The sequence below is a fragment of the Hyla sarda genome, chromosome 2 (genome assembly GCF_029499605.1).
Source record: "Hyla sarda isolate aHylSar1 chromosome 2, aHylSar1.hap1, whole genome shotgun sequence".
Taxonomy (NCBI): Eukaryota; Metazoa; Chordata; class Amphibia; order Anura; family Hylidae; genus Hyla; species Hyla sarda.
In genome coordinates, this window is record NC_079190.1 from 30,924,457 (window position 1) to 30,937,048 (window position 12,592).

A 12,592-nucleotide genomic window follows, 5' to 3' on the forward strand; every position below is an offset into this window, starting at 1 on the left:
TGAGGAATTATAGAAATAACAAAAAAGTGTGAAACAACTGAAAATATGTCATATTCTAGGTGGAAAGTGTCCCCAAGTGCAGTCACAAAAACCATCAAGAGCTACAAAGAAACTGGCTGACATGCGGAAAGGACGACCAAGAGTCACCTCTGCTGCGGAGGATAAGTTCATCCGAGTCACCAGAAATCTCAGAAACACCAGCCTTAACAGCAGATCAGATTGGAGACCAGGTCAATGCCACTCAGAGTTCTAGAGCAGACACATCTCTAGAACAACTGTGAAGAGGAGACTGTGTGAGGCCTTCATGGTAGAATATCTGCTAGGAAACCACTGCTAAGGACAGGCAACAAGCAGAAGAGACTTATTTGGGCTAAAGAACACAAGGAATGGACATTAGACCAGTGGAAATCTGTGCTTTGGGGATTTGCTCCTACTCTGGACAGTTCCTGACATGGACAGAGGTTTTAATAGAGAGCACTGTGGTCGGACAGAAAAGAGCAACTCAACTTCTTCTGTAGTATACAGCAGCTGATAAGTACTGGAAGGGTTAAGATTTTGATAGAGAAGTAATTTACAAATCTGTTTAACTTTCTGAAGCCAGTTGATATGAAAAATATTGTTTTCCACTGGAGTACCGCTTTAAGGAGCAGGTCACAGAGCTTCCATGCACCTTAAGCTTCCATCAGGGTTGTATTTCCACCTTGCTCTACTACTCCAACCTCCGCTGGCTTTTCCTTAAAGGGAAAATGTTTAAAAAAGGGAAAACATTTAAAAAAAAAATCAACTGGTGCCAGAAAGTTAAACTGAATTGTAAATTACTTCTATTAAAAAATCTTAATCCTTCCAGTACTTTTTAGGGGCTGTATACTAAACAGAAATCCTAAAAAGAAATGCATTTCCTCTGAAGTCATGACCACAGTGCTCTCTGCTGACCTCTGCTGTCCATTTTAGGAACTGTCCAGAGCAGCATATGTTTGCTATGGGGATTTTCTCCTGCTCTGGACAGTTCCAAAAATGGACAGCAGAGGTCAGCAGAGAGCACTGTGGTCATGACATCAGAGGAAATGCATTTCTTTTTTGGATTTCACTTTAGTATACAACCCCTAAAAAGTACTGGAAGGATTAAGATTTTTTAATAGAAGTGATTTACAAATCTGTTTAACTTTCTGGCACCAGTTGATTTAAAAAAAAATAAAAATAAAAGTTTTCCACGGGAGTACCCCTTTAACTCTTTATCCCATTTCTCCCACCCAGCCTACTCCCACAGCACTCCTGCCAGTTCCCCGCTCAGAGCTGCTGCAGAACATTCTGTAACACAGCAGAACAGTCTGCAGTATCTGTACGCATTTCCTGTCTGCTCCTCTGTCAGCAAAAGGCAGCACTGTATAAAAACACCACTTTTTTATCTAAATATCCCAATATAGATATAGTATATATGTGTACAAGACAAGGAGATGATGATATAGGTGACTGGTCCGAGGTGATGACATCACTCAGGGGGGTAGGGCTAGAGCTCAGAAACAACAGACAATGAGAGAACTATACAACTTCCGGTTAGGGGTGAATCAAGAAAAAGTATGCTATAGCCGGTACCCTCTGTGATAACACAATTATAGATCTTGGGGTGATAGTTTTATTTGCATACAATTTTATGATATTGGAATATCCATTTAAAAATTAAATAAACAAATAGAAATGAAATGTGATATCCTCAAATCTCTTTAAGTTACCTTCAGAAGCAAAATGGGGATTAAGCAGCTGCTCATGTTCATCTCACTCCTAAAAAGAAAATGCATTGAATTGATACAGACCTCTAGGTATATATATATATATATATATATATATATATATACATATATATATATATATATATATATATATATATATGTGTGTGTGTGTGTGTAATTGTTGAAATGCAAATAGCCAGATAAATAAAGGTGGGGATATAAATATACCGTATTTATCGGCGTATAACACACATTTTTTAGGCAAAAATTTTTAGCCTAAAGTCTACCTGCGTGTTATACGCCGATAAGCCGCTGCAGTTCAATGATTTAAAGCGGGCGCTTTAAATCAATGAACTGCAGCGGCTTTGCAGGTGCAGAGACCGCCAGCGCTGCCGGCTTCTCTGCCCCTGCCGGCCCTTCTCTCCCCCATTGCCGGTGCCAATAGCCAGGGGGAGAGAAGCGGCGCCGTCAATGGGGGAGCGGCGCCGACAGCCAGGGGGAGAGAAGGGGCAGCGGCACCCATTGCCGGCGCCGCTGCCTCCCCCCATCCCCGGTTGCATAATTACCTGTTGCCGGGGTCGGGTCCGCGCTGCTTCAGGCCTCCGGTGTGGGTCCCATGCGTCGATGCTATGCGCTGCACGGCGCGGCACAAAGGCATCACTCCTCATTGGGCCGCGCCATGCAGTGCATAGCAAGGACGCATGGGACGCACACCGGAGGCCTGAAGCAGCGCGGACCCGACCCCGGCAACAGGTAATTATGCAACCGGGGATGGGGGGGGGGGGGGGGTAGGCACCAGCAATGGGTGCCGCTGCCCCTTCTCTCCCCCTGTCTGTCGGCGCCGCTTCTCTCCCCCTGGCTATCGGCGCCGGCAATGGGGCGCCAGCACCGATAGTCAGGGGGAGAGAACGGGCAGCGGCGCCGATAGCCAGGGGGAGAGAAGCGTCAGCAGCAGGGCTCTAAACCCCAGGAAAGGCAGGGGAAGAGAAGCGGGCAGTGACGGCCTCTCTCCTGCTGCCTTTCCTGGGGATGTATCGGGGTATACACGCGCACACACGCACCCTCATTTTACCATGGATATTTGGGTAAAAAACTATTTTTTACCCAAATATCCTTGGTAAAATGAGGGTGCATGTTATAGGCCGGTGCGTGGTATACCCTGATAAATACGGTAAGTTAGTTAATAATCAATGTGGATAGTAAATATAATTTTACCTAATAAATACCATTATACTATCTATACAACTAGCCTACAATTATATTTACTATCCACATTGATTATTAACTAACTTATATTTATATCCCCACCTTTATTTATCTGGCTATTTGCATTTCAACACTTACACACACACACACACATATATATATATATATATATATATATATATATATATATATATATATATAAACCTAGAGGTCTGTATCAATTCAATGCATTATCTTTTCATCTCTTTTGACACGTGGGGTTACGTGTAACACAGAAACCTCGGTATATATTGTACGTAGTGTGAGCCCCCGACCCTCTTTTCTATTCATCTCACTCCTACCAGACCTGGACGTTGTGATGTCATATTTTGTATGTAACTTCTTTTGTAATAATTTTGTGTTGATCTCCCCCCTGCTGTTACTAACTACACAACCACAGTACAGACCAAAGGTTTGGACACCTTCTCATTCAAAGAGTTTTCTTTATTTTCATGACTATGAAAATTGTAGATTCACACTGAGGGCATCAAAACTATGAATTAACACATGAGGAATTATAGAAATAACAAAAAAGTGTGAAACAACTGAAAATATGTCATATTCTAGGTGGAAAGTGTCCCCAAGTGCAGTCACAAAAACCATCAAGAGCTACAAAGAAACTGGCTGACATGCGGAAAGGACGACCAAGAGTCACCTCTGCTGCGGAGGATAAGTTCATCCGAGTCACCAGAAATCTCAGAAACACCAGCCTTAACAGCAGCTCAGATTGGAGACCAGGTCAGTGCCACACAGAGTTCTAGCAGCAGACACATCTCTAGAACAACTGTGAAGAGGAGACTGTGTGAATCAGGCCTTCATGGTAGAATATCTGCTAGGAAACCACTGCTAAGGACAGGCAACAAGCAGAAGAGACTTGTTTGGGCTAAAGAACACAAGGAATGGACATTACACCAGTGGAAATCTGTACTTTGGTCTGATGAGTCCAAATTTGAGATCTTTGGTTCCAACCACCGTGTCTTTGTGCGACGCAGAAAAGGTGAATGGATGGACTCTACATGCCTGGTTCCCACTGTGAAGCATGGAGGAGGAGGTGTGATGGTGTGGAGGAGGAGGTGTGATGGTGTGGGGGAGGAGGTGTGATGGTGTGGGGGTGCTTTGCTGGTGGCACTGTTGGGGATTTATTCAAAATTGAAGGCATACTGAACCAGCATGGCTACCACAGCATCTTGCAGCGGCATGCTTTCCATCCGGTTTGCGTTTAGTTGGACGATCATTTATTTTTCAACAGGACAATGACCCCAAACACCTCCAGGCTGTGTAAGGGCTATTTGACCAAGAAGGAGAGTGATGGGTGGGCTGTGCCAGATGACCTGGCCTCCACAGTCACCGGACCTGAACCCAATCGAGATGGTTTGGGGTGAGCTGGACCGCAGAGTGAAGGCAAAAAGGGCCAACAAGTGCTAAGCATCTCTGGGAACTCCTTCAAGACTGTTGGAAGACCATTTCAGGTGACTACCTCCTGAAGCTCATCAAGAGAATGAGTGTGCACAGCAGTAATCACAGCAAAAGGTGGCTTTTTTGTTATATATATAATTCCACATGTGTTAATTCATAATTTTGTTGCCTTCAGTGTGAATCTACAATTTACATAGTCATGAAAATAAAGAAAACTCTGAATGAGAAGGTGTGTCCAAACTTTTGGTCTGTACTGTATATGAATCCAATCTTGACATGATACTTGGACCCCTCTGTGATATGCAGAGTTTCCCAACCAGGGTGCCTCCAGCTGTTGCAAAACTACAACTCCCAGCATGCCGGACAGCCAGTTTTGCAACAGCTGTAGTTTAGCAACAGCTGGAGGCACCCTAGTTGGGAAACACTGACCTAAAGGCACTTTCCTAGTTTGGTTCCATCTGTTTTATAATTCTAATCCTACACTAATCTACAGACAGAGGGAATCAGGCTATACACAGGGTTTGTTTGTAGACATAAATACTTCTGCACGGTTGCTGTATATACAAAATGTTAGAAAAACCTTAAAGGGGTGCTCCGGTGAAAAACATTTTTTTTTCAAATCATCTGGTACCAGAAAGTTATACAGATTTGTAAATAACGTCTATTAAAAAATCTTAACCCTTCCAGTACTTATCAGCTGCTGTATGCTCCATAGGAAGTTGTGTAGTTCTTTAGAGTCTGACCACAGAGCTCTCTGCTGACACCTCTGTCCATGTGAGAAACTGTCCAGAACAGGATAGGTTTACTACAGGGTTTGCTCCTTTTCTAGACAGTTCCTGACACATACAGAGGTGGCAGCAGAGAGCACTGTGGTCAGACAGAAAAGAAAAACACAGCTTCCTGTGGAGCATACAGCAGCTGATAAGCATCATTCAGCAGGCATCCCGGCACATTGTCGAGTGGGGGCCTGGGACCCCCCCATGTCAGCGACTGCCTCACATCGCCGGTCAATTCAGACCGGCGATCTGCGGTGATTCCGGGTCATACGAGTCTCCGGTGACCCGGAGAATAAGGGGGATCGGGGGGTCCAAGACACCCACAATCCCCCTGAAGGGATAGGACTGAGGTGGCAGGGGCGCCACCCTTCCTATCCCTGCTATTGGTCGGTCACAAACCAATAGCAGATCGGGGGGGGGGTTAAAGTTCCGTTCCCCCGTTCTGCCCACCCACAGTAGTCCGGGCAGAACGGGGAAACTGACGGGGACTGGTGCCGGAGGTCAATTATCATCGGCGGCGGCAGCTGGTGTAGACTACGGAAGCCAGTAAGTTGCCTAGCAACATCTGGAGGTCTACAGTGGTCTCTAAACTGTAGCCCTTCAGATGTTGCAAAACTACAACTTCCAGCATGCCCAGACAGCTGTTTGCTGTTTGGGCATGCTGGGATTTGTAGTTTTGCAACAGCTGGAGGGCTACAGTTTGGAGATCACTGTGCAGTGGTCTCTAAAATGTGGCCCTCTAGATCTTGCAAAACTACAACTCCCAGCATGCCCACACAGCAGTTTGTTGTCTGGCCATGCTGGGATTTCTAGTTTTGCAACATCTGGTGGGCCACAGTTTGGAGATCACTGTGCGGTGGTTTCTAAACCGTGGCCCTCTAAATCTTGCAAAACTACAACTCCCAGCATTTCCGGACAGCCACTCACTGTCCAGGCATGCTGGGAGTTTAGCAACAGCTGGAGGGACCCTGTTTGGGAATCACTGGCATAGAATACCCCTATGTCCACCCCTATGCAATCCCTAATTTAGTCCTCAAATGAGCATGGCGCTCTCTCACTTCGGAGCCCTGTCGTATTTCAAGGTAACAGTTTAAGGCCACATATGGGGTATTTCCGTACTCTGGCGAAATTTTTTTGGGGGGGCTTTTTCTCCTTTTACCCCTTAAGAAAAGGAAAAGTTGGGGTCTACATCAGCCTGTTAGTGTAAAAAAATAAAACATTTTACACTAACATGCTGGTGTTGACCCATACTTTTTATTATTAAGAGGTAAAAGGAAAAAAAGACCCCCAAAATTTGTAACACAATTTCTCCTGAGTATCGAAATACCCCATATGTGGGCATAAAATGCTCTGCGGGCGCACAACAAGGCTCAGGAGTGAGAGCGCACTATGTACATTTGAGGCCTAAATTGGTGATTTTCACAGGGGTGGCTGATTTTACAGCGGTTCTGACATAAACGCAAAAAAAATTAATACCCACATGTGACCCCATTTTGGAAACTACACCCCTCACGGAACGTAACAAGGAGTATAGTGAGCCTTAACACCCCACAGGTGTTTGACGAATTTTCATTAAAGTTGGATGGGAAAATGAAAAAAAAAATGTTTATTTAACTAAAATGCTGGTGTTACCCTAAATTTTTCATTTTCACAAGAGAAAAATGGAAAAAAAAGCCTCCCAAAATTTGTAACCCCATTTCTTCTGAGTAAGAACATACCCCATATGTGGATGTAAAGTGCTCTGCGGGCGAACTACAATGCTCAGAAGAGAAGGAGTGCCATTGGTCTTTTGGAGAGAAAATTTGACTGGAATTGAAGGCCATGTGTGTTTACAAAGCCCCCATAGTGCCAAAACAATGGACCCCCCGCCACCTGTGACCCCATTTTGGAAACTACACCCCTCATGTAATAAGGGGTACAGTGAGCATTTACGCCCCACAGGTGTCTGACAGATTTTTAGAACAGTGGTCCATGAAAATGAAAAATGTAATTTTTAATTTGTACAGCCAACTGTTACAAAGATCTGTCAAAAACTAGTGGAGTGTAAATACTCACTGCACCCCTTATTAAATTCTGTGAGGGGTGTAGTTTCCAAAATGGTGTCACATGTGGGGGGTCCAATGTTCTAGTACCATAGGGGGGCTTCCTAAATGTAACATGCCCCCTAAAAACCATTTGAGCAAAAGCCAAATGTGACTCCTTCTCTTCTGAGCATTGTAGTTCACCCGCAGTGCACTTGACGTTCACACATGGGGTATTTCCATACTCAGAAGAGATGGGGTTACAAATTTTTGGGGGTATTTTCTCCTATTACCCCTTATAAAAATGTAAAATTTGGGGGGAAAAATGCATTTTTGTGAAAATTAATTTTTTCATTCACACATCCGACTTGTTGTCAAACACCTGTGGGGTGTTAAGGATCACTGTACCCCTTGTTACAGTCCTTGAGGGGTGTAGTTTCCATAATAGTGTGCCATGTGGTTTTTATCGCTGTTATGGCACCATAGGGGCTTCCTAAATGCGACATGCCCCCCCCCAAAAAAAAAATAATAATTTCAGCAAAATTTGCTTCCAAAAGCCAAATGTGACTCCTCTCCTGAGCATTGTAGTGCGCCCGCAGTGCACTTGACGTCCACACATGGGGTATTTCCATACTCAAAAGAAATGGGGTTACAAATTTCAGGGGGCATTTTCTCCTATAACCCCTTGTAAAATTGTAACATTTTGGGGAAAAAACTGCATTTTAGTGAAAAAAAAATTCATTTACACATTCGACTTTAACAAAAAGTTGTCAAACACCTGTGGGGGTGTTAAGGCTCACTGTACCCCTTGTTATGTTCCTTGAGGGGTGTAGTTTCCAAAATAGTATGCCATGTGTTTTTTTTTTTTTTTTGCTGTTTTGGCACCATAGGGGCTTCTTAAATGCGAAATGCCCTCCAAAAACCATTTCAGCAAAATTTGCTTTCCAAAAGCCAAATGTGACTCCTCTTCTGAGCATTGTAGTTCGCCCGCAGTGTACTTGACGTCCACACATGGGGTATTTCCATACTCAGAAGAAATGGGGTTACAAATTTTGGGGGGGCATTTTCTCCTATTACACCTTGTAAAAATGTGAAATTTGGGGGAAAAATTGCATTTTAGTGAAAAAATTTTAATTTTCATTTACACATCCAACTTTAATGAAAAGTCATCAAATACCTGTGGGGTGTTGAGGCTCACTGATCCCCTTGTTACATTCCTTGAGGGGTGTAGTTTCCAAAATAGTATGCCATGTGTCTTTCTTTTTTTTTTTGCTGTTCTGGCACCATGGGAGGCTTTCTAAATGCGACATTCCCCCCAAAAACCATTTCAGCAAAATTCACTCTCCAAAATCTCATTGTCGCTCCTTCCCTTCTGAGCCCTCTAGTGCATACACGGAGCACTTTACATCCACATATGAGGTATTTCCTTACTCGAGATAAATTGGGTTACAAATTTTGGGCGATTTCTCTCCTTTTACTTCTTTAAAATTAAAAAAATGGCTCTGCAAGAACATGCAAGTGTAAAAAATTAAGATTTAGAATTTTCTCCTTCAGACTGTTGAGACCCAATTAGCTCCGAGCAGGCTATAACTACCCCTCCCCCTTATTACAATAATTAATTAAATAATAACTGACACAACAACAATTTAACTTTTCCGTGGGTGGGAATCGGCCACAGCTTTATTTATAAAATTACTTATATAAATAACAATTTAACTGTAACAAAGACACCGATTGGCTTCTTACCAACCCGAGAGGTGCTGCCACACTGTCCTGTGTGGAGGTCTACCCCGGGTTGACCCCGCTTTCACCGTCTTCTTACCGCCAAGCTGTGACTTACTATAAACAGAGATACAAAAAGGGAGGGAGGGAGGGCAAAACTCCGGGTCCTGGGCAGATTGAGGGGGGAAGGGAGGCACCACAGCTATAAATACCCAGGGGAGGGCCTCTGAAAGCCCGGGAAACTATTAAACCCCTGATTGGTGCACTCCTTCCCCCCTACCCATGGGACATACCACTGTAGCCACTGGCAAGTTTTACAGGCGGGGGAGGGGGCTAAAAAACCTTGCCTGTATATTTCTTAACCCCTTAACTGCTCACCAGTCAGGGGGCAAGCTAGTTATGCACAGCTTGCCCCTCCACTTTGCTACTATTCCTGTGAAACACCTAAAGGGTTAATAAACTTTCTGAATTTCATTTTGAATACTTTTAGGGGTTCAGTTTTTATAAGGGGGTAATTTATGGGGTATTTCTAACATGAGAGACCCTCAAATCCGGTCCCGGAAAAATTCAGATTTAGAAATTTTCGTGAAAAATTTGAAAATTGCTGCTGAACTTTGAAGCCCTCCAATATCTTCCAAAAGTAAAAACATGTCAACTTTATGATGCAAACATAAAGCAGACATATTGTATATGTGAATCAATATATAATTTATTTGGAATATTCATTTTCCTTACAAGCAGAGTTTCAAAAATGCAAAATTTTCAAAATGTTCATGAAATTTGGGGATTTTTCACCAAGAAAGGATGCAAGTAACGACGAAAATTTACCACTATGTTAAAAAAGAATATGTCACAAAAAAACTGTCTTGGAATCAGAATAAACGGTAAAAGCATCCCAGAGTTATTAATGCATAAAGTGACAGTGGTCAGAATTGCAAAAAAGGGCTCAGTCCTTTAGGGGTTAAAGGAGTAGTTCAGTCCTGAAAAACGTATCCCCTATTCTAAGGATAGGGGATAAGTTTCAGAACGCGGGGGGTCTGATGGCTGGGGCCCCCTGCGACCTCAGGAAGTGGAGGCTGACACGCCCCCTCAATACAGCGCTATGGCAGAGCCGAAGATTGCCGAAGGCAGCGCTCCGGCTCTGCCACAGAGTTATATTAAGGTGGTGTGTCAGCCGCCACTACGTGTGGTGGTCAACTCGCACCCTTACCTGTATGGGAGATCATGTGTGTGTGTGGGGGGGGGGGATGGAGTCCCAGTGGTCGGACCCCCGCAATCTGAAACTTATCCCCTATCCTTAAGATAGGGGGTACATTTTTCAAGACTGGACCACTCCTTTAAAGCTTTGACATTTTTTTTTAAGGGTGGGAGAAGTGTTAGAATTAGTTAGAGAACATAGCCTGAGTTAGTTTAGAAAAGTTTATTTGTTGTCAGGTACTTTTTAAATGCGACCTGCAGGGCATCAGTTTTAAAAAGTATAATTCTAAATTTTTGAAATTGAGGATTAGCTGGGCTAAAGAGATTAGGAGATCAGATTACATTGGTTTGTTAGAAAAAAAATCTCTGTCAAGTGCCTGGAATGTCACACTGACCTGTCATCTGGAAAGAGAGAACTAATGCAATACTGCCAGTGACCTGCAGGTGGAGACATATCACCTCTTTGCGAACTAGTTATTTCTTGACTAAGGGATGGTCTAGCTGCTGCTGTTATACACCCCTTGAACACTCCCTTCCCAATAAAACACTGACACATTACTGGTGTATAAACGGCCACAGCAGCCCAATTTATTAAACAACATCATATATAACATAAACTTCCTGCTATCAAACAATAAGGGGGAAGACCCGAAGGCACCTCGCACATTCTCCACTTCCTCCATCACCTGTAATGGGACCTCCTACTTATTACCACTGGCCGTATGTCACCGGACCCCGGGGCACCGTTTTCAGAGTCCCTACCCCTCCCTGGGGCCCAATCCCGCAGGGGAATATCCAAGCTGGGTACCCTCACCCAGCTGACCACTCCTTGCATCCAGCATATACCTGCAAATGTGCCTCCAAGCCTTCCCCCTACTCCCGCTGCCATGACATCAGAGCAAATAACAGGGCGGGTGGGTGGGAACGACGTCTTCTCTGGCTCCTTTCCCACCGTTATGACACCCCTCCCCTATCCTCTTTCCTTTAATACCCCTTCGCTATCGCCACTCCCCTAGCCCTCCGCCCTGACCCCTTCAAATTACCCATGCTGCGCAGACACCCTTGTCATGCGCCCCTCCCCTCCAATACTTTCCAGGGCTTTCTTGAGACGCTCTCTCATGTCAAACGCAGAAGACAATGAAACAGAATCTGCTCAATGTTCTTTGCTAAAATTGTGCATTATCTATAGCGGATCACATTGTGATCATTGTGATGTGTTAAGAATAAACAGTTTTCTGTGATATCACCAGCCTTCATCAGGTTCAAAACTTCTGGGCGGACATTCTGCAAACAGCAGGGGCCGGGAGAACATGTCGGCACTAGGACCGCTCGGAAGTGTGCCGTCTCGAATGCATTTCCGAGCAGATTTCAGAGAAAGAACTGACTTGACAATCATTTTGACAGAGGCAGGAATCAGAATTCCTATGCCCGAATGTTTCCGCTTCAGAAATTCCGCCATTTGCACGGTGCAGCAGAATCTGATTGAAAACAATGTGACTTCGCTGCAACAGAATTTCCAAGCTGAATTTTTCTGCTGGATTCAGCCTGGAAATTCTGCTGTGTGAATGAGACCTTACTGTTTTTGTAGCTCCCATAGATATAAATGGAAAGAGCACAAACTCAGCCACCTCTTTATTCCTTCACTACTTCAATATGGGCCACTAAGTGGTTAAATAAGATATAGACAATGACTCTTCAGCATGTTTCCAATGAGGCTTCCCCAAACAGGGTGCCACCAGATGGTGTAAAACTATAACTCCCAGCATGCCTTTGGCTGTCCGGGCATGCTGGGAGTTGTAGTTTTGAAACAGCTGGAGGCACCCTGGTTGGGAAACACTGCTTTATGGTAAGGATTCACTGCTACGTGGGTTAGGATTAGTGCAATTTGCCTGCATCTTTCTATCATGCAACTTTGTTACAGTTGCAATTTGGCTTAAAATGTATATATATATTTTTTAAATAACCAAATGGCAGAGAAGTCATAAGTAGCTTGCTTGGTTGCAGTTGCGTGGAACCTGCATTTTGGTCAAAGCTGACATAGATGTGTTCGACTTGCAACAAAAAATCTGGTATTTCCGGGCATGCTGGAAGTTGTAGTTTTGCAATATCTGGAGGGCCATAGTTTGGAGACTGCTGTTCCATAGCTATACCCCAAGTTATACAGATACTACACTCCAAGTTATACAGATACAGGATTAGGGCTGATAATAAAGGGGTACTCTGCCCCTAGACATCTTATCCCCTATCCAAAGGATAGATAAGATGTCTGACCGCGGCGGTCCTGCCGCTGGAGACCCCCGGGATCTCGGCTCCTGATCCCCAGAGCAAACTTCGCTCCGTGCTGGATGATTTGCGATGCGGGGTGGAGGTTCGTAACGTCACAGTCACGCCCCGCTTGTGATGTCACAGCCATGCCCCCCTCAATGCAAGTCTATGGGAGGGGGCGTGAGGACCATCACGCCCCCTCCCATAGACTTGCATTGAGGGG